This window comes from Papaver somniferum, chromosome 9 (genome assembly GCF_003573695.1).
Source record: "Papaver somniferum cultivar HN1 chromosome 9, ASM357369v1, whole genome shotgun sequence".
Lineage (NCBI taxonomy): Eukaryota > Viridiplantae > Streptophyta > Magnoliopsida > Ranunculales > Papaveraceae > Papaver > Papaver somniferum.
Window position 1 is genome coordinate 60245623 of NC_039366.1, and position 19794 is coordinate 60265416.

At 36.0% G+C, this 19794-nt stretch overlaps 1 long non-coding RNA gene across 1 annotated transcript; it reads right to left on the reverse strand.

Moving 5' to 3' along the window:
* Nucleotides 1-13593: 13593 nt before the first annotated feature.
* LOC113309547 lies at nt 13594-14869 on the reverse strand. The gene is made up of 2 exons (XR_003340649.1): nt 14462-14869; nt 13594-14230 (listed from the first exon to the last, which is right to left on the reverse strand). It is a non-coding gene; the product is annotated as an uncharacterized LOC113309547 (long non-coding RNA).
* Nucleotides 14870-19794: the final 4925 nt, after the last annotated feature.

The window sequence follows — 19794 nt, forward strand, 5'->3', positions numbered from 1 at the left end:
GTTATAAATCCAATAATTTGTCAAGATGTTTTACGCATCTATGGCTAGATTTTTCCGTAATAGGTAGAGAATTATTTTGTCGACAAATGGTTCATCCACCACCAGTGCTTCCACCTTTGACCACTAATCCTTCAGCATGAGAAGGAGCTTCTTCATCTTCAATGTCTTTGAGAGGACCATATGGACCTTTTTCTTCATCAGATGGGTCTGATTTGTCATAATTGAGGTGGGAGCTAGACATTTTTACTCTCGTTGGAGAGTGTCAGATACTTCCAATTGTGTCACAAGGTCTGGACCACCTTAATTCTTATACAAGAACATCATACAGTCATGAATAGGTAGAAAAAATGAATCAAATAGAGTTAAGAGCAGGTCCGGGTCTGATAGGCAAGCAGGCAAAGCCTCACTTACAGGCAACAAAAGCTCATATACAACAAAAAACCTTGTAATAATGCGGGATTTTCATTAAAAAAAAGAAAGAAAAATATGGACTTAACGATTTGTTACATAAATTTGAAGGTTTAAAATAAATTATCTAAATACTTTAACTTTGAGAAGAAACGTTTTTAGTTTCTTTCTATCTCTTTTTTTCGTCTCTCTACTGACTCCTTTTCTTTCTTCCCAGTTCCCACACAACGGATCACCATATACTAGTCTTTAATACCCACCGCGCAATAGAGTTTTTTTTTTTCTTACAAAACCCATAACAACAATCAACTCGATTGATGCTTTAATTGAATGTTTTTATAAAGGTATTGATGCTGGGTTTTTTCTTCCTTAATTTGTGTTTGTATTGTGAATTAACCTCTTGATTAATTATTGATGAGTTTCTTTAATTCTAGTAATTATGATGATGTGAATGTTTAATTTGATTAAATGGTGTTTAATTTTTAGAATTTGTGTATGAAAACGAGTGATTTTTGGTAGAATTTTTGAAGCTTTTAGGTACATTGGCGGAACTTTTAGGTAAATCATTTCGGGGCAAATTTTCTCCAGGAACGACCATGGTGAAGAGATATCAAAAATAGGCGTATCTACCAACAAAATTTACGCAGAATGAGAGAGACCATGAGTTCCAGTCCTAATTTTTCAATAGATGTTGGAACTTCACAGGATATAATGCTAGACTCATACACCAACATTATGCAAAGAGAAGGTTATCGTCAAGTGGAATAATCATCTTCATATCGTCGAGCTACCTAACAAAATCCTCAAGGTTATTAAGGTTATAGTTGATCAATATGAAGGCTCTCAAACTCAAGGATTACATCAATAGTTTAGAAATCAATATGAAGGATATGAAACTGCAGGATCTCAAGTTACATGATAATATCAAGGGTTTGAAACTAGAGGGGGATGAATAGTTATAATCGTGCTTATGTAAACCTAATGAAATTTAATATTTGTAATTAAAATTGAGATTAAATCTATTTACGTAAACCGTTACTTTTTAGAAATGAAATACTAAATTTAGTTTTACATCCAATTAACATTTATAACAACGCCTCGCTCGAGTAGTATATGTTCTTAACATCCTATATAAAAACTCCTTCAGGATTGCGTGATGATCTTCGTAAGAAAAATTTGTTCTTTTCCATATTCACCATTCCTTTCGAGCTCGCGATACAACTTCAGCATTTATTTCACCTATTATTCGATATTGATTGACAATATGAACTAAAGCTATGATTTCAGCAACTTGTTTTCTTATAGTTCTAAATCAAGAAAACAATCCAGCTACAATATAATTATTCGGGTTACCGGTGTCGATACAGAAGCTTTCGTAAATCCTCCCCAAATAACTCGCATTCGCTAAACCATTTGTCGCCATTCTGCACCCCTAGTCGGATAATATACTACAAAATTTCTACATTTAGATAAATCTTCATCTGCGGTAAACTCCATAAGATTAATAGACGGTTGAGTCATTGCAGAGAAATTATGGGATTATTGTTAGAGCATTGCTAGGTCGAACTCTCAACCGTTGCTATCTCAAGCTTGTTTGTCAAATTTAGTTGATCAAAACTATAGTCTTGATTTCTAGTCTACTTATATCTATGTCTCGGATTAGGATAACATGCGTAGTTGAGCTTTAGACTTCATGGCCTTCATCGATTGAAGACGGAGATCTACTGAGGAGAGCTTGAAGGAACTTCATCAACAAAAGGTATGTGGAGAATAAAACTTATCTATCACTCAGAAGTCTATTTTATTTTATCTCCTAATGAGACTAAGTCGTATAGCTATATAGACTTTCATATTATACACATTTGATATTTCGAGCTGAGTTTAACTCGGTTATCTATTTCTCGAAATATGTGTTGGAAGCTTTTTGCTTTAGCTACGTTCATCATATTCTTGACGAGTTTAGTTGGAAACAATTTATTTGTTGGAAACTAAATAATAAGTCAAAAGATGATCATGTGGAAATTTTCTTGAAACATCTTACATGATTTGTGTGAGACAATCATTTGATGTCGACTCGGAAAGTTTCGTATTGATCATTCGATCACTTGAAGCTAATAGTTTGTGTGAGACGGATATTGTCGTCTTCTAAGTATGTTTCAATGATTGAAATGGGAGTTTAGAACAAAAACCTTTGTCTGGATACAACACAGTATGCGTACCTAGTATGCAAACTTTTGGTATGATTCAGGTTTAGGAACCTTGTTTACATACCTAGTATGCAAATGGTTTTAACTGTTAAAGTCCGGGAACCTTGTTTGCATACTAGTATGCAAACGGTTCTATCTGAGTTAGGTCTGGGACTGATGTTTGCATACCCGTTTGCAATCGGATGGACAAGAACAAAGTCCGGAAGCTATAGTTGGCGTACATGTTTGCAAACTTAGTGGTTTAAGTTCAAAAATCGGTCAAGTATGTTTTTTCATACTCATGAAACAATACATTTATGAATTAAGGAATGCGATCTTTGCAAACCGTGGCTTAATGTTCATGAATTGATTCTTATGAATCAATCCGATTTTGTTTCAATTGGTTCATATATATTTCTATGAGATAGTAAACAATTGAACAAATCTATGTGGAACACAATTAAATTCATTTGATTATCTTTCATGATTGATTGATCATCATAGTTGATCTAGAAGTCTTAGATGAATGTGGTTAAAACAAAAGCGTTCATATGGCTAACTTCGGTTAACTATTATTGAGCCAACTCAACATACACGTTTAGGTACGGTTACCCATATCTAAATGAAGGTATATTTCATTTGTGTGTAACAAGCTAAGACCATCTAACTGTGGAGAGATATTGCTTTGGTTTAAGCAAACTTAGCTTGAATCTTAAATCAGGTTTTCATCTAACGGTGAATATTGAATGCTTTATTACTAAGCTATCTTAGCTTTGATTGAAAGAAAACCCTGATTTGAAAGTCTATATAAGGGAGAACTCTAGCAACTGGAAAACTTAATACTAGCACTTTTCTGTGTCCTAGTTGCAACTAGAGTCGATTCTCCTTTAACCTAGGTTTTTCCAAAACCATTATAGTTTAACGACTTGAAGATTTCATTTTGGATTCGTGAACCCGGACCCAACTATTTTCTCTGTAGTTGTGTGTTCTGATCTTACTTGTTTTATCGTATTGAGTACTATATTCTCTAAGATTTACTCGAGATTTATCTCCGATAGGTAAGATATGAAAATTAATCACAAAGCTCTTCGTCCCATTCTTTGTGATTCCATAATAACTTCTTATACTACCATATATTCAAGTTATTATGAGGTGATTGATATTTTTAGGCTACTCTTCGGGAGTATAAGACCGGATTATCAATTGGTTCATATTCACCTTGATTTATCAACAGACGGAACAAAAACTTCATAGGTACTTCTGTGGGTGACAAATTTATCTATCAGAATAGACTTATCTGTGGGAGACAGATTTGTTTATAAGTCTTCGACTTTGGGTCCTAGAAACTCTTAATTGTGGGTGAAATCAGCTAAGGGAATCAAGTGCGCAGAATCCTGCATGATTCTAGAGGCGTAAGGAATTCTATTGTACCTTAATCGGTGTGAGACTTGGTTAGGGCTCAACTACATTCCAATCCGAAGTTGACTAGTAGTAGGCTAGTGTCTGTAACGAATTAATACAGTATGGTTTTCAAACCTGGACTAGGTCCCAAGGTTTTTATGCATTTGCGGTTTCCTCGTTAACAAAACTTCTGGTATCTGTGTTATTTCTTTTCAACATTATATTTGGTTATATAATTGAAATATCACAGGTTGTGGGTAGTTCAATCAATTGGTAAATCCGACCTTAATTGTTGGATAGGAGTTGATTGGAACTTTGGAATTGGTCTTTTGTACCGTCCAAGTTATTTCTCATATCAATCAGTCTCACAGATTTCTATCTGTTCGATTGCAGATTGTATTGAGAAATTGAGATATAACTCTTTGATATTTTTCTTGGTTGAGCTTGCTTTATTAGCTTTGCTCTCAGAATTATATTTAATTAGTCCATACAAATTTTCGAACGAATTATTGGGTGTGGTTGTTATATCCCCGTTTTTTCAATCGGTATCAGAGCATGCAAACACGTTAGAGACCTCATAAGTCTGTGTTTGTAGAAATATGACTCGATGTATAGAAGTGCTATCTCTGACAAACGCATCACCAGAAATAAAAGTTATGTTCCTATGAAATCTATTGAAGAGAAAACTTATCAATATCATATATATATATGAACATTCTGTTTCCACGAAACAAACAAGTATTGATAAGTGTTACCCTGATTATCTTACTGACGAGTCTGACTCTGAAGTAGAAAGGGAAGCATCCCAAGAGAGTGTAACGATTCTAAAACTTGTTAGAATCCAAGCAGTTGAAATCAATAAACTGAAACACAAAGTCAATATGATTGCTGGTATAATAAAGGATCGTGATTCCCAATTAAGGATTCTTCGTGAGGAAAATGTCGTAGTTTGTTCATATCGAACCTTACTTGAGGCTAAACTCAAGGATGCTGCATTGGAAATCGAACGTCTATTTAGTAATCTCTCTATTCAATGTAAAGGAATGTTCAACGAAAGTGCAAATTGAGGTTGAATGACAACTATTTTGGTCGACTTCAACACACCTTAGATTTAATACTCAAAGGTGTAACTGACATTCAGAAATCTAAACCAATTGGTTTTAATACTCACCCTGTGAATCCTTTCAGGAAAGTCAGTTCAATCTGCTCGTCTAACGTTCGAACTTGTAATAGTAGCGTTAACACAAATCGATCAAGGAGATTCCAGAAAGGTCCTCCTCAAATTAAGGTGGGGGTTGATGTTCAATATGTGAGAAAGGTACCAGAAGGTGAAACAACAATGGATATATGAAGGACAACCTAAATCTGATAATTAAAGGATACAAGGATCTTATCAACAAGCTTTCAAAATCCTCCAAACAAACTTCCTCTGTAAGGATTCAAACTTAGTCTCATACTTTGATGATAGTAAGTTGTTTGATACTTTTTCACATCAAAAAGGGTTTCCTCAGAGAATTAGTAGGAAAAAGAGGCTTAACCAAGGACACCATTTATTTGATGAGCATAATGCTCATACTTGTGTAAATTAATCACAAGGATTGAAGCCTTACTCTTGAAAAATCTTGCTGAGTAAGATGTGCTGATGATCAGGTATACTTGAGGGAAAAAATATTTTTTGAGCTACCTTTTTATTGATTGTTAGCTAGACTTTTTCCCACAGATAACGTTGGATAAGTAGTTTTATTTTCTTCAAAATAACTTTTATTTTGAAAAACTTTGTTTAGCTGTTTGTGTTACTCTTGTGCTCTAAATTTTCCTCTTATGAGTATATAAAATTTATTGAGCTAAGACTTGTGAAAGAAAATTTTCACGTAGCAAGAAGTTTGTTGTGTTTCCTTTCTGAAAGGAACTTTACAGTCTTTTCTAAATTTCCTCTTATGGGTTAAGTATGTGTTCGTACGGGTACCTTTGTGACGTGTCACGAACCGGCTCCAAAAACCCTAAAATTATACTTCCTAAGAAATCGTTTATATACCTAACCTATTGAAGAATTTCATATCCTTCTCACACTTATGATTTTACAAAAGGGTTTCTTGATAAAGGTATGGGTTACGGTTCCAAAGGTAAGAAGAAAATAACCCTAGTAGATCCTAACGATGTCAAAGCTCAAAATCCTGATTGTTAGAGCACTGCTCGGTCGGACTCGCAAGCGTTTATATCTCAAGCTTGTTTGTCAAGTTTAGTTTTCAAAACTATAAGTCTTGATTTCTAGTCTACTTATAGTCATGTCTCGGATTAGGATAGAATGTGTAGTTGAGCTTTCGAATTCACGACGTTCATCGATTGAAGACAAAGAACTACTAAGGGGAGCTTCTGGAACTTCATCAACAAAAGGTATGTGGAGACTTGAACTCATCTACCACTCAGAAGTCTATTCTATTCTATATCCTATTGAGACAAAAGTTATATAACTATATAGACTTTACATTATACACATTTGATATTTCGAGATGAGTTTAACTCGCTTATCTTTCTCGAAATATGTGTTGGTAAGCTTTTTGCTTTAACCACATTCATCATTTTTCTTGACGAAAGTCAAAAGATGATCATGTGAAAATCACCTGGTAACATCTTACATGATTTGTGTGAAACAGTCATTTGATGTAGGCTCGGAATGTTTCGTATTGGTCATTCAATCACTTGAAAATTGCTTATAAGCTAATAGTTTGTGTGAGACAGTTATTATCATCTTCTAAGAATGTTTCGATGATTGAAATATGAGTTAAGAGCTAAACCCATGTCTAGATACATTAAGGTTTGTGTACTTAGTGTATGAACTGTTTTGACGGAATTCAGGACCGGAAGTTGTGTACCCGTTCGCAAACTTATTCAATTGTTTAAGTCAGGGTACTTAAGTTTGCATACAAGTTCGCAAACTGATTTAACTGTTGAAGTTCGGAACCAAGTTTGCGTACTGATGGTATTTTCAATGATGTTGTAATAATAGGTTCGTTCAAGACTTGTGAAAGCATATTTTTTAGACTTAATATTTATAAATAAAATTAACAAACTCAGATAAAAAGGTGTTGTGAAAATGATGGAGAGATTGGGGCTAGGATTCCACCATCGGTCGATATTAGTGATTTAATAAAACAATAATTATGCACCTCAACATTCAAATTGATTCTAATAGTGTTGCCTAGACATGTAGATTTTCAAAAGAATAGATGTTAATCCAAGCATAGAATATCAAAACCTAAAGCAAGCATATTCTATCAAGAGAAAATACACCTAACTAATCAAAATCATATAATCAATTTTTAGTTCAATGCAAAAATCATAATAGAGTTGTTATAATTAATTAAAAGTAGAAAGTATCATTTTTACCGAAACAATGGCTTCCTCCATTGCCCCAAGGATTGGGTTTAGCTCATCGTGATGGAAACACGCTCAAATTTGATTTCATTGCTCCAAATGTGCTTACAAACATGAATATGTAAGAAAAGATGAAAAACTGGGTCTGTAACAATTATGTTTGTTATAACCCAACTGTTACAAAGAACGATACAAGAAATATGTCACTGTCGCTGTAGCATGAACGACAGTCTATAGGCGTCTTATGTTCTTCGTGTTCTTCAGCTTATGCAGCAGCAGGAAAATACCTGCTGGGGCTCTGATTATCGCACTGTTCTTCTCCACACTCTCCGTCGTCCTCTATGACCCACGAACACCCTTTATATACACAATTGCACCAAGAATCTCTCGTAATGAATTCGAAAATCTCTGAAATAACTCTCATGCAGTCGCGGGAAATAATTTTCCAGATTAACTGCTTCACGCGATTTCCGACCATCTGCACATTCCAAACACGCCGAAAACTTTCCTTGGAAATGGGATGCTCCTTATAAGTTGAGGTGCCCCCTATCCAAAATTGTGGATCCGAATAACATGTGTCCTCCGGGTACCTAAATCAACTTTTCGAGCTGAATTTCCCAACAAAGTTTATTTCTCAAAAATACCTACAAACACACAAAACACCATAATAAGTACAAAATCGAGTACCAACAATACAGAAAATTGAGGACAACTTAGACACAAAAATGTGTCTATCAAATACCCCCAAACTTATTATTTGCTAGTCCTCGAGCAAAACTAATCTAGAAAATAAAATCCTAACTCACTGTCGCAGGCATCGCGATTGCACTTAGCATGTGCAACAAGCCTTTGAACTCCTAGGTAGCCCTAGTGGCCGAGTTATAGTCTCGGGAGGGTTTACCAGAGGCGTACCCACGAAACCTTTACTCCAAACCCTAGTTATCTATGCAGAACCTTGGAAGGTACTAAAGAATCTCCTTGGTTGGCATACTCTCATTGACTACATGAGGAAGTACCCTGATGCGAAATTCCAATTGTTGTACACGAGTTTGCACTCAAGCATACTAAAATTCATATATAAGTGACAGAGCTCTACTCGGATAGTCTCACTATGGACATCATAACCGGAGTCAACAAATCACATGGATAGATTAAGAAGATTGAAGTAGAAAAACATAGACGGTTTCGATGTTGACTAAGGTGAACGGTGGTTCCCATATCTTTCTGAAGGCCACTGTCAAGATGAACTTATCCTAATGGACTGAGATACCGGTCTGACTAATATCAACACAGCTGGCATATACAAGGGGACCAGCGGTCGATAATCCTAACTCTAGGTCAACACAACTAGCATATACAAGGGGACCAGTGGTCGACTTTATTGATTTTATTCCGGTTGGTCTGATGGTCTGGTCTCAATTTCTTTTTTTCATGTTTTTTTTTGGTAACTCAATCACTCTATTTCACCCTAGCAGTGGTAACAACTTGATTCTTGTGCCCACCAACTCACTTAGACAAACATATTTAAAAGAAAAGAAAAAACAGAAGGTGAAAAGGACTCAACGAGATATGGCGAAACTACCATGTTATTTCTAACACCTGAGCTCTGTGCTTTTATGAATAGACTCTATTGATGTTTCCATCCACTGAGATTGGTTCCTCAACTCCTACAACCAAGATGCTTCCATCCACTTAGATTGGTTAGTGCCAACCTTAATATGCATAAATTTCTAGCCTCTGGAGTTAATTTATTGCAACTAAAAGCTAACAAAAAGTTTCTTCCCCACCCCCAAACTTAAATCTAATATTATCCTCAATGTTGTAAAAATAAAGTTAAAATCACGAACAAGGAGAAACTGTTACCACTCGAGGGAAAAGAAATAAGGAAGGATATTACTGTATCGCATGAGCGCGAGTGCCTCCCAGAAAATGCTAAATTTAAAGTCTTTAGCTAGACATCAAATACCTCAAAAAGGATTGTCACCTTCCAAAGTCATATACCAATAATCGAAACAACTGTGGGTCCATAAGACCAAATAGATCTAACACAAATATGAGAAGAAGGAGCACGTCCTCATCTAAGGTTTCTGTCAAGACAACTGGGTTTATCTGGAGAGCGTAATTGAACTTCATATGTGTGTCTCGATAAATTTATTCATCCGAAAATCGGGTCTCTAATACCTGGGTTTCCTCCTGGACAGTATCAGGAGGATCGGGTTGCGGAGTATGAATAAACTCAAGTAATATCTCAGACGCACAAGGCCCGAGTCTCAAGTTAGGGACTCTAATTAGGGATATGTGACAATCACAAGAACCATCACTACCCCCAAGCTTAGGGTTTTCATTACTCACAGACAAACCTCTAACTATTGCTTGAATTTTCGGATCTTCAGAGTCCTTAAAATAGTCAAGAGATTCTTCTAGTTCTCTACCCCCAAACTTAGGGTCATCATTACTCTCAGAAAGACCTAAAACTATTGCCTGAATTTCTGGGTCCTTAGAATCTTTAAAATACTCAAGAGCTTCTTCTAAAGATTGACCGCACATCTGATCTAAGAGAATGGTTTCCTCAAAATCATCTAGAAAATCTATCAGTAAAGTGTCAAGCCAATTATCCTGAACTAAATCCTGAACTAAAGTGCTAATCATATTCACTTTTGCTAAATCATAGTTCTCATAAGGTTGTCTAGTAACATTAAAGACATTTAGTTCAGTGGTCATATTACCAAAGGATATGTCCATAAGCCCAGTCCTACAGTTGATGACAGCGTTAGCTATGGCTAAAAATGGGCGACCTAAAATCACTGGGATTTGAGCGCTTGGGTCCTAAATAGGCTGGGTGTCTAGAACAACGAAATCCACTGGATAAATAAACTTATCAACCTCAATCAGAACATCCTCTATGACACCACGAGGGACTTTGACATACCTATCAACTAATTGTAGTGTCATTTTAGTCGGTTTCAACTTACCAAGACCTAGTTGGGGTGTATACATGATACGCGAGTAAGTTAACACTAGCTCCTAAGTCAAGTAAAGATTTATCGACCATGTGATTACCAATCACACAAGATATGGTGGGGCATCCAGGGTCCTTATACTTAGGGGGTGTTTGGTTCAGAAGAATGGAACTTACTTGACCACCTAAAAAGGCTTTCTTTTGGACATTAAGCTTATGTTTTCGTGTACAAAGATCTTTAAGGAACTTGGCATAAGCATCCATTTGCCTAATTGCTTCTAATAACGGAATTTCGATGTTCACCTGCTTAAATGTTTCCATTTTCTCGTTGAAAGTCGACTCCTTGTTTGTTGGTGCTAACAACTGTGGATATGGGGCTCTAGGCACAAATGTAATCCTATCAGGAATTTCTTGGGATTCCTTAGAAATTGTTTAAGTTTCCTCAACTAAGGGTTCCTCTTGGGAAGTATAAGGTGGAACTACAGTATGTCTACTAGGCATGGCTACCTATTGTCTACCGTTTTACCGATACTAAGGGTTGTTATCGAATTCACACGGGTTGATGATTTCTCACCAGCTAAATATATTTGATGAACTCCTCTAGGATTGAGTTGTGGTTGACTAAGAAACTTCCCTTTTTCTCTCAAAGTCTCATTTATCTGACTAACTTGGTTCTTTAACTCGGAAATAGCCTGAGAGTTAGCCTGGACCATCTTTTTATTTTCATCTAGACCTTGTGCAACAGACTGCTGAAATTCTATAGTGTTCCGAGTTAACAAGGCAAGAGACTCTTCTAAACTCATGATTTTCTTATCTGAAGGGCTCTGAAACTGTGTTGGTCCTGAAGGATTCTTAGCATAGCTAAAACCTGGGGGAATAACCTGAGAATTACTAGACTGACCTTGACTTTGGCCCTTAGACCAAGAAAGGTTTGAATGGTTTCTCCAACCAGGGTTATAGGTTTCTGAATATGGGTCAAACTTCTGATGGTTCTCGAATATAGTATTATTATAAAGAGCATGGGCTTGCCCTTCAGTAGTTTATCCTTACCAAACAGGCTCTATTCCACCACTGGAGTGACTCAATTCTAAAACTTCTAACTTTTTTTTCTATAGATGTTATTTTGGCATATGACTCATAAGATCCTTATACCCTATTAACAGTCCATCTACCTAGAAGAATAGTTTTCTTGGGTTCCCAACTATTTTCCATTGATAGGTCTTTTCGGCGATTTCATTCAAAAATGTCATCGCCTGATCAACATCTTTATTCTCAAACCCACCTGTGCATAAAGACTCAACCATGGTTGTTGTTGAATAATCTAAACCCTCATAAAGGATCTGAACTAGCCTAACCTTCTCTAAACCATGGTGAAGACATTGAGATAACAAGTCATTGAACCTTTCCAAATACCTATATAGAGATTCTCCCTCTTGTTGAGCAAAATTACAAATTTGCGTCCTAATAGACGATGTTTTGTGCCTATGAAAAAACTTCTGTAAAAAGGCAGATGTGAGTTGGTCGTAGGTTTCAATTGACTCAGAAGGCAAACTATACAGACAAGATTTGGCTTTATCTTTCAGGGAAAAGGGGAATAACCTAAGTTTCAAAGCATCATCATCTAGGTTTTTAATTTTCAGAGTACTACAAACTTCCTCGAATTCCCTAACATGAAAATAGGGGTTTTCACTCTCTTTCCCCAAAAAGACTGGGAGCATCTTTAAGGTCCCAGGTTTAAGTTCATAATTTTCCTCAGTTTCAGCTAACTTGATACATGACGGACGAGAGATCTTAGTTGGGTTCAACAAAGCTTTTAGAGTTGCCATTTCTGGCACTACAAAAGGACTAGGAGTACTTTCTTCACTAAGTGTCAAGTTTTCAAAGTTGAAGTTTCCGAAAACAGGGCTCTCAAAAGAAGAGTCTTCGAGCTCCCCGTCTTCACAAGAAGAACTACTAGGTTTGTCGCTAATCAAACGACCTAGAGTGTTTCTTTTCCAAGCCCGTTCTCTAATGACCTCAGGCATACACTAGAAAAAAAAAATTAAAAAGAAAAATCCTAAAAGGAAGGGAAGTTCTGAACAAACACACACAAGGCTGACTCCACCACAACAAACCTATTGATTTCTAGCAAACAAAAAGCATGATGGATCCACTTAGATTGTTTCTAGACCAACTTCTATTCTTTCGAAAGGCTATTCGTTACAATTTAAGCAAACCTCTGTGGAATCAGTCTGAGTTAAAGTAAGTTGAATAGAGACAAGGGAAGCTCAATGGAGCTTTGACACCCAGGCCTCACTGGCAAAACATTCACGTGGGTTACAAGGTGACACGCTCAACTTACATTAACCATCATGAACTTCAAAGAATGCTTAAAAGAGCAACCAATATTTTTCGAACGACTTTCCAATTAAGCTCGTACCCTATATGTCTCGTTCTAGTCAAAATTTTAAGCTTGGGTTCGCGTTTGGTTTCGATTTCCTAAAGCGGGCAAGAAGAAAACGGTGATGAAATCCGAACCTTATCTTGATTTGATCAGTCCTTGCCCTTTATTAGAAAATAAATCCGTGTCCAGTTCCTCAACATATATGCATAAGAAGGAAGACAATAAACCCACTGACAGGGATTCGCGGGTGTTTAGACAAACTTACCTCCCGTTCCAGACGGGGGATGAACCGCTGAAGTCGACTCGGGCCACCGAATCCTATGTCAGTGTGCGAACCCGAGGGGCCGAGGCAATATCGTAATTGTCGTCCTTCTCTGCAAACAATTTAATATTTAATATACTACCCTTCCGTATGGTTTATAAATAAAAGAACGTCCAAAGTCCAAAAAGTAAAGTCCAAAATAAAAAGAAAATTAAAATAATAGAGAATATCCTAATACAATTTCTAAAAGCTAGAAAAAATCTAAAATCTGAAAACAAAATCTAATAAAATTCTCTTCTTTTTTTTTGATTTTTTTCTTCGTTCTTTTCGCTTTGTCTTTTGACTCCAAATCTTTAAGTGGTCACCAAAAGCTTTGGCAACTTCTTTTTCTTTCGCTCCGAAATCCAAGAATCTGTAATCAAAAGACAAATACCCAAAAACGTAAAATAGAACAAATAATAAAAAAAACAAACTAAAAACCTAAAAAAAAAATCTGAAAACTCTATCCTAAAGACAAGTCCACGTCGGTGACGCCAAAAATTGATGGTATTTTCAATGATGTTGTAGTAATAGGTTCGTTCAAGACTTGTGAAAGCAGATTTTTTAGACTTAATATTTATAAATAAAATTAACAAACTCAGATAAAAAGGTGTTGTGAAAATTATGGAGAGATTGGGGCTAGGATTCCACCATTGGTCGATATTAGTGATTTAATAAAACAATAATTATGCACCTCAACATTCAAATTGATTCTAGGGCTATTTTGTGTTTCCTCCCCTCCCAAGATCGCTATTTAGCGTTTCCTCCCCAAATATATCCAAATTAATGTTTCCTCACATCGTTAATTTTTCCATCCATTTCTTGGTTAGCTGAGTCAGCACCTGTGCATATGTGGCAAAAACAAAAACCATTTTTAGTGAACTGTCCTAAATACCCTCACACCTAAAAATAATGATATCATATTAACGTAGACTTTTAGTCTTCATTATTCCTTTCCTTTCTAATCAAGATCTTCATCATCTCCCACGTTCGACTGTCGGCAGCAAAACTAATTTTACAATCAACAGCAAAACGACGATCACCCAGGAAAACACAATTTGAACCCTGTTTCACAATCCTCAATTTGTTTCCTTCTTAAGTCTTAACACATCAAACTTTCCAAAATTTATTGAACTAAAATACACTAAAATTTCCAAAATTTGTTGAGATGCAGTCTTCAATTTCACCATGACCCAATTGCATAAACGCCCAATTACCTAAAATTTCATATAAAAACCAAGCCTAAGTCAACAAAAACTAGAAAAAATTGCAAATCCATTCAACCGAGGCAATCTAAAAATTTGATATCAACAATCAAAATTCAAATGATGAAAAAGAGTTTGGTGATATCTGGGATCAAACAAACTGCAAACCGATTCCACCGCGACAAACCAAGATTTTGAAAACAGAAATCAAATTTCAAATGGTGAAAAAGAGTTTGGTGAAACCTGGGATCAAGTTCAGGAACATGTTCTTTGATCTGCTTCTGTTTTTTGTTCAATCGTTGCAGAAGATTTCGTTTAGCCCCAACCATTTTAAATATACAGTGGATGAAAAAGGAAACCCTATAACCACATAGAACCAGTGGAGAAGAGATTAGTTTGATTGAGAGTGAAATTGATGAATGCTTAAGGTCCTAGTTTGTTAGATATCAATGGGTTGTGTATGAATTTGGTTTTGCAGGAAGGACATTTAGTAAAGAACTAAACGAATTCCAACGGAGTTCTCTCCGTCACCATCTGTGAAATGGATATCACATGTTCGAGAGAAGACCTAAGTGACCGGATCACTGTAGTTATATTTCTAAAAATGAAATAGGATGTACACGCATATTTCCCACAAATTTAAGAGGGTATTTTGGGTACACTATAAATAATAATTTTAAATTTTCCACGTGGACAGTGCTACTGACTCAGCTAACGAGAAATGGATGGAAAAACTAACGATAGGAGGAAACACTAATTTGAATCTATTAGGGGAGGAAACGCTAATTAGCGATCTTGGAAGAGGAGGAAACGAAAAATAGCCCTTGATTCTAATAGTGTTGCCTCGACTTGTAGATTTTCAAAAGAATAGATGTTAATCCAAGCATAGAATATCAAAACCTTAAGCAAGCATATTCTATCAAGAGAAAATACACCTAACTAATCAAAATCATATAATCAATTTTTATTTAAATGCAAAAATCATAATAGAGTTGTTATAATTAATTAAAAGTAGAAATGTATCACTTTTACCAAAACAACGGCTTCCTCCATTGCCCCAAGGATTGGGTTTAGCTCATTGTGATGGAAACACGCTCAAAATTCGATTTCATTGCTCCAAATGTGCTTACAAAGATGAATATGTAAGAAAAGATGAAAAACTGGGTGTGTAACAATTATGTTTGTTACAAACCAACTGTTACAAAGAACGATACAAGAAATATGTCATTGTCTCTATAGCATGAACGGCATGAACGACAGTCTATAGGCGTCTTATGTTCTTCGTGTTCTTCAGCTTATGCAGCAGCAGGAAAATACCTGCTGGAGCTCTGATTATCGGACTGTTCTTCTCCCCACTCTCCGTCGTCCTCTATGACCCACAAACACCCTTTATATACACAATTGCACCAAGAATCTCCCGTAATGAATTCGAAAATCTCTGAAATAACTCTCATGCAGTCGCGGGAAATAATTTCCCAGATTAACTACTTCACGCGATTTCCAGCCATCTGCACATTCCAAACATGCCAGAAACTTGCCTTGGAAATGGGATGCCCCTTATCAGTTGAGGTGCCCCTTATCCAAAATTGTGGATCCGAATAACATGTGTCCTCCGGGTGCCTAAATCAACTTTTCGAGCCGAATTTCCAAACAAAGTTTATTTCTCAAAAATACCTACAAACACACAAAACACCATAATAAGTACAAAATCGAGTACCACCAATACAGAAAATTGAGGACAACTTAGACACAAAAATGTGTCTATCACGTACCCGTTCGCAAACGATTTCAAATAAATTAGGTCCGGAGCTAAAGTTTGCGTACCCGTTTGCAAACTGTCGGCTTGTGACCAATGTCCGGAACTTAAGTTCGCGTACCCGTTTGCAAACTTAAGTGGTTCAAGCTCTTAAATTAGTTAATTATGATTTCATACTCATGGACAAATACATTTATAAATTAAGGAATGCAATCTTTGCAAACCGTGGCTAAAATGTTCATGAACTGATTCTTTTCAATCAATCCGATTTTGCTTCAATTGTGTCTTGTATACTTTTATGAGAATATAAACAATTGAAAAACTATATGAGTAACACAATTAGATTCATTTCTTTATCAATTGATCTAGAAGTGTTAAGATAAACAAGGTTAAGAAAAAAATGTTCATATGGCTAACTTCGGTTAACTGTTATTGAGCCAACTCAATATACACGTTTAGGTATGGTTACCCATATCTAAATGAAGGTATATTTCATTTGTGTGTAACAATCTAAAGACCATCTAACGGTGGAAAGATATTATCTTGAATCTTAAATCAGGTTTCATCTAACGCTGAATATTAAATGCTTTGTTACCAAGGTTGTTAGAGCACTGCTCGGTCGAACTCGCATGCGTTGCTATCTCAAGCATGTTTGTCAATGTTAGTGATCAAAGCTATAAGTCTTGATTTCTAGTCTACTATAGCTAAATCTCGTACTAGGATAGAAAGTTTAGTTGAGCTCTAGACTCCATGGCGATCATCATACAAAGACGAAGAACTACTCAAGGAACTGGTGGAACTTCATCGACTAAAAGGTATGTGGAGACTTGAACTTATCTATCACTCAAAAGTCTATCTACTCTATCTCTTATCTTGAGACAAAAGTCGTATTGCTATATAGACTATGATTATACACATTTGCTATTTCGAGCCGAGTTTATCTCGCTTATCTATTTCTCGAAATATGTGTTGGTAAGCTTTCGCTTTGGCCAAGTTTATCTTTACTAGTGACGAAAGGCATATTAGTTTCAATTACTTGAAAATCGCTTTGACGAAAAATAGCTTGTGACAACAACTATATAACATCCTCTAAAAATGTTTCAATGATTTAAATGAGAGTTTAGAATATAACCATGAAAGGATATAACATTGTGTGGTAACTCATACGTGTGTAAGTCCTCATTCCTTGAACCAAAGTATGCGTACTTTGCTGCTCAGGAAAACCGGAACTGAAGTCCGCGTACCAGTACGCGCACTGTCGGAAGTTCACATCCCGTGAATTTCTGCTGGAATTTGTGAACTGAAAACAAACTTATTCCGGGTACTTAAGTCCGCGTACCATTATGCGTACTTAAGTGGGTTAGTTTCTAAAAACGATCATTCGTGAACTTAAACTTATATAAACTAAGGAATGCGTACTTGCAAACCGTGTGTATAAAGTTCATGAATTGATTCGAGTGAATCAAATCATTTTTGCTTCGATTGTGTCTTATATACTTCTATGATATCTAAGCAATTGAACAACTCTCTAACTAGTTCTCTTGAGTCATTTGAACTAGTTATGGTTAAGATGAATATGGTTGATATGAAAATGCTCATATGGCTAACCATTTGGTTAACTACTGTTGAACCAACTAAATGTACATGTTTGGGTACGGTTGCACAAACCTAAATAAACGTGCATTTCATTTGTGTGTAACAAGATAAGTTCGATCTAACGGTTGAAAGATATTAGCTTGAATCTAATCAGTTTTTCATCTAACGATGAATATTGAATGCTTTGTTATTAAGCTAACATTGATTGCAAACCCTAATTAGAAAGACTATACTCGGGTCGTAGCAACTCTTAGTTGTGGGTGAAATCAGCTAAGGGAATCAAGTGCATAGTATCCTGCTGGGATCAGATACGTAAGGAGCACGACTGTACCTTGAATCAGTGTGAGATAGATTAGGGTTCAACTACATTTTAGGCCGAAGTTAGATTTGTAGTAGGCTAGTGTCTGCAGCGGCTTAATACAGTGTGGTGTTCAAATATGGACCAGCTCCCGGGGTTTTTCTGCATTTGTGGTTTCCTCGTTAACAAAACTTTTGGTGTCTGTGTTATTTATTTTTCGCATTATATTTTGTTATATAATTGAAATATCACAGGTTCTGCGTTGAATCGATCAATTGGGAAATCCAACCTTTGGTTGTTGATTGAAATTGATTGATCCTTGAACATTGCTCTTTGGTACCTTTCAAGTTATCTCTCTTATATTCAATCGGGATCGCAAATTGTTATTTGTTTGATAGCGCATTGAATTGAGAGATTGAGATATAACTCTTTGGTATGATTTTCTTAAGATTGAGTCTGACTGTCTAGTTGATTCTCTTGAAAGTATATTGGAGTTAGTCCATACAGATTGCTAAGCGAAATATTGGGTGAGGTCGTTAGACCCCCGCTTTTTCAATTGGTATCAGAGCAGGCAAACACGTTTAAAGACCTCATAAGTATGTGTTTGTAGCGATCTGAATCTATGGACGACAATATTGAATCGACAGTATTCAATTAGACTCTCAGATTTCTATTTGCTTGAGTAAGTATTGAATCGAGAAAGTGAGATATAACTCTTTGATATACTTTTATTAAGATTGAGTCTGACTGTCTAGTTGATTCTCTTAAAAGTATATTGGAGTTTGTCCATACAAATTGCTAAGCGAAATATTAGGTGTGGTTGTTAGACCCCCGCTTTTTCAAAGGTAACATTGATTGCAAACCCTGATTTGAAGACTATGTTAGGGAGAATTCTAGCAACTGTGAAACCTAATCCCCACACCTCATGTGTGATACTAGTTGCGACTAGAGTCGATTCTCCTTTAACCTAGGTTTTCCCTAAAACCATTATAGGTTAATGACTTAAAGATTTCATTGGGTTTTCGAAGCCAGTCCCAACAATTTTCTCTGTAGTTACGTGTTCTGATCTTACTTTGTTCTATCGTATTGAGTACTATCTTCTCTAAGATTTGCTCGATATTTATCTTCGATAGGTAAGATATAAAAAGTAATCACAAAGTTCTTCGTCTCATTTTTAGTAATTTCACAATAACTTTTTATACTACCATATAAAGTTATTGTGAGGTGATTGATATTACTAGGCTGTTCTTCGGGAATATAAGACCGGTGTATCAGTTGGTTCCTGTTCACCTTGATTTATCAATAGACGGAACAATAACTTCGTAGGTATTTCTGTGGGAGACAGATTTATCTATTCAATAGACTTTTCTGTGTGAGACAGATTTGTTTATCAAGTCTTCGACTTTGGGTCGCATTAACTATTAATTGTGGGTGAGATTAGCTAAGGGAATCAAGTGCGTAGAATCCTGCTGGGATTCAGAGACGTAAGGAAGGCAGATGTACCTTAATCAGTGTTAGATTGGTTAGGGATCAACTACATTCCAGTCCGTAGTTAACTTGTAGTAGGCTAGAGTCTGTAGCGGCTTAATACAGTATGGTGTTCAAATCTGGACTAGGTCCTGTGGGTTTTCTACATTTGCGGTTTCCTCGTTAACAAAACTTCTGGTGTCTATGTTATTTCTTTTCCCCATTATATTTTCTATATAATTGAAATATCACAGGTTGTGCGTGGTTCAACCAATTGGTAAATCCAACCTTTGGTTGTTGATTGAAATTGATTGACGCTTGCATATTGGTCTTTGGTTCCATCCAAGTTATTTCTCATATTAATCCGGCTCACAGATTTCTATATGTTCGATTGCAGATTGATTTGAGAAATTGAGGTATAACTCTTGGATATATTTTCCTTGATTGCGTCTGACTGTC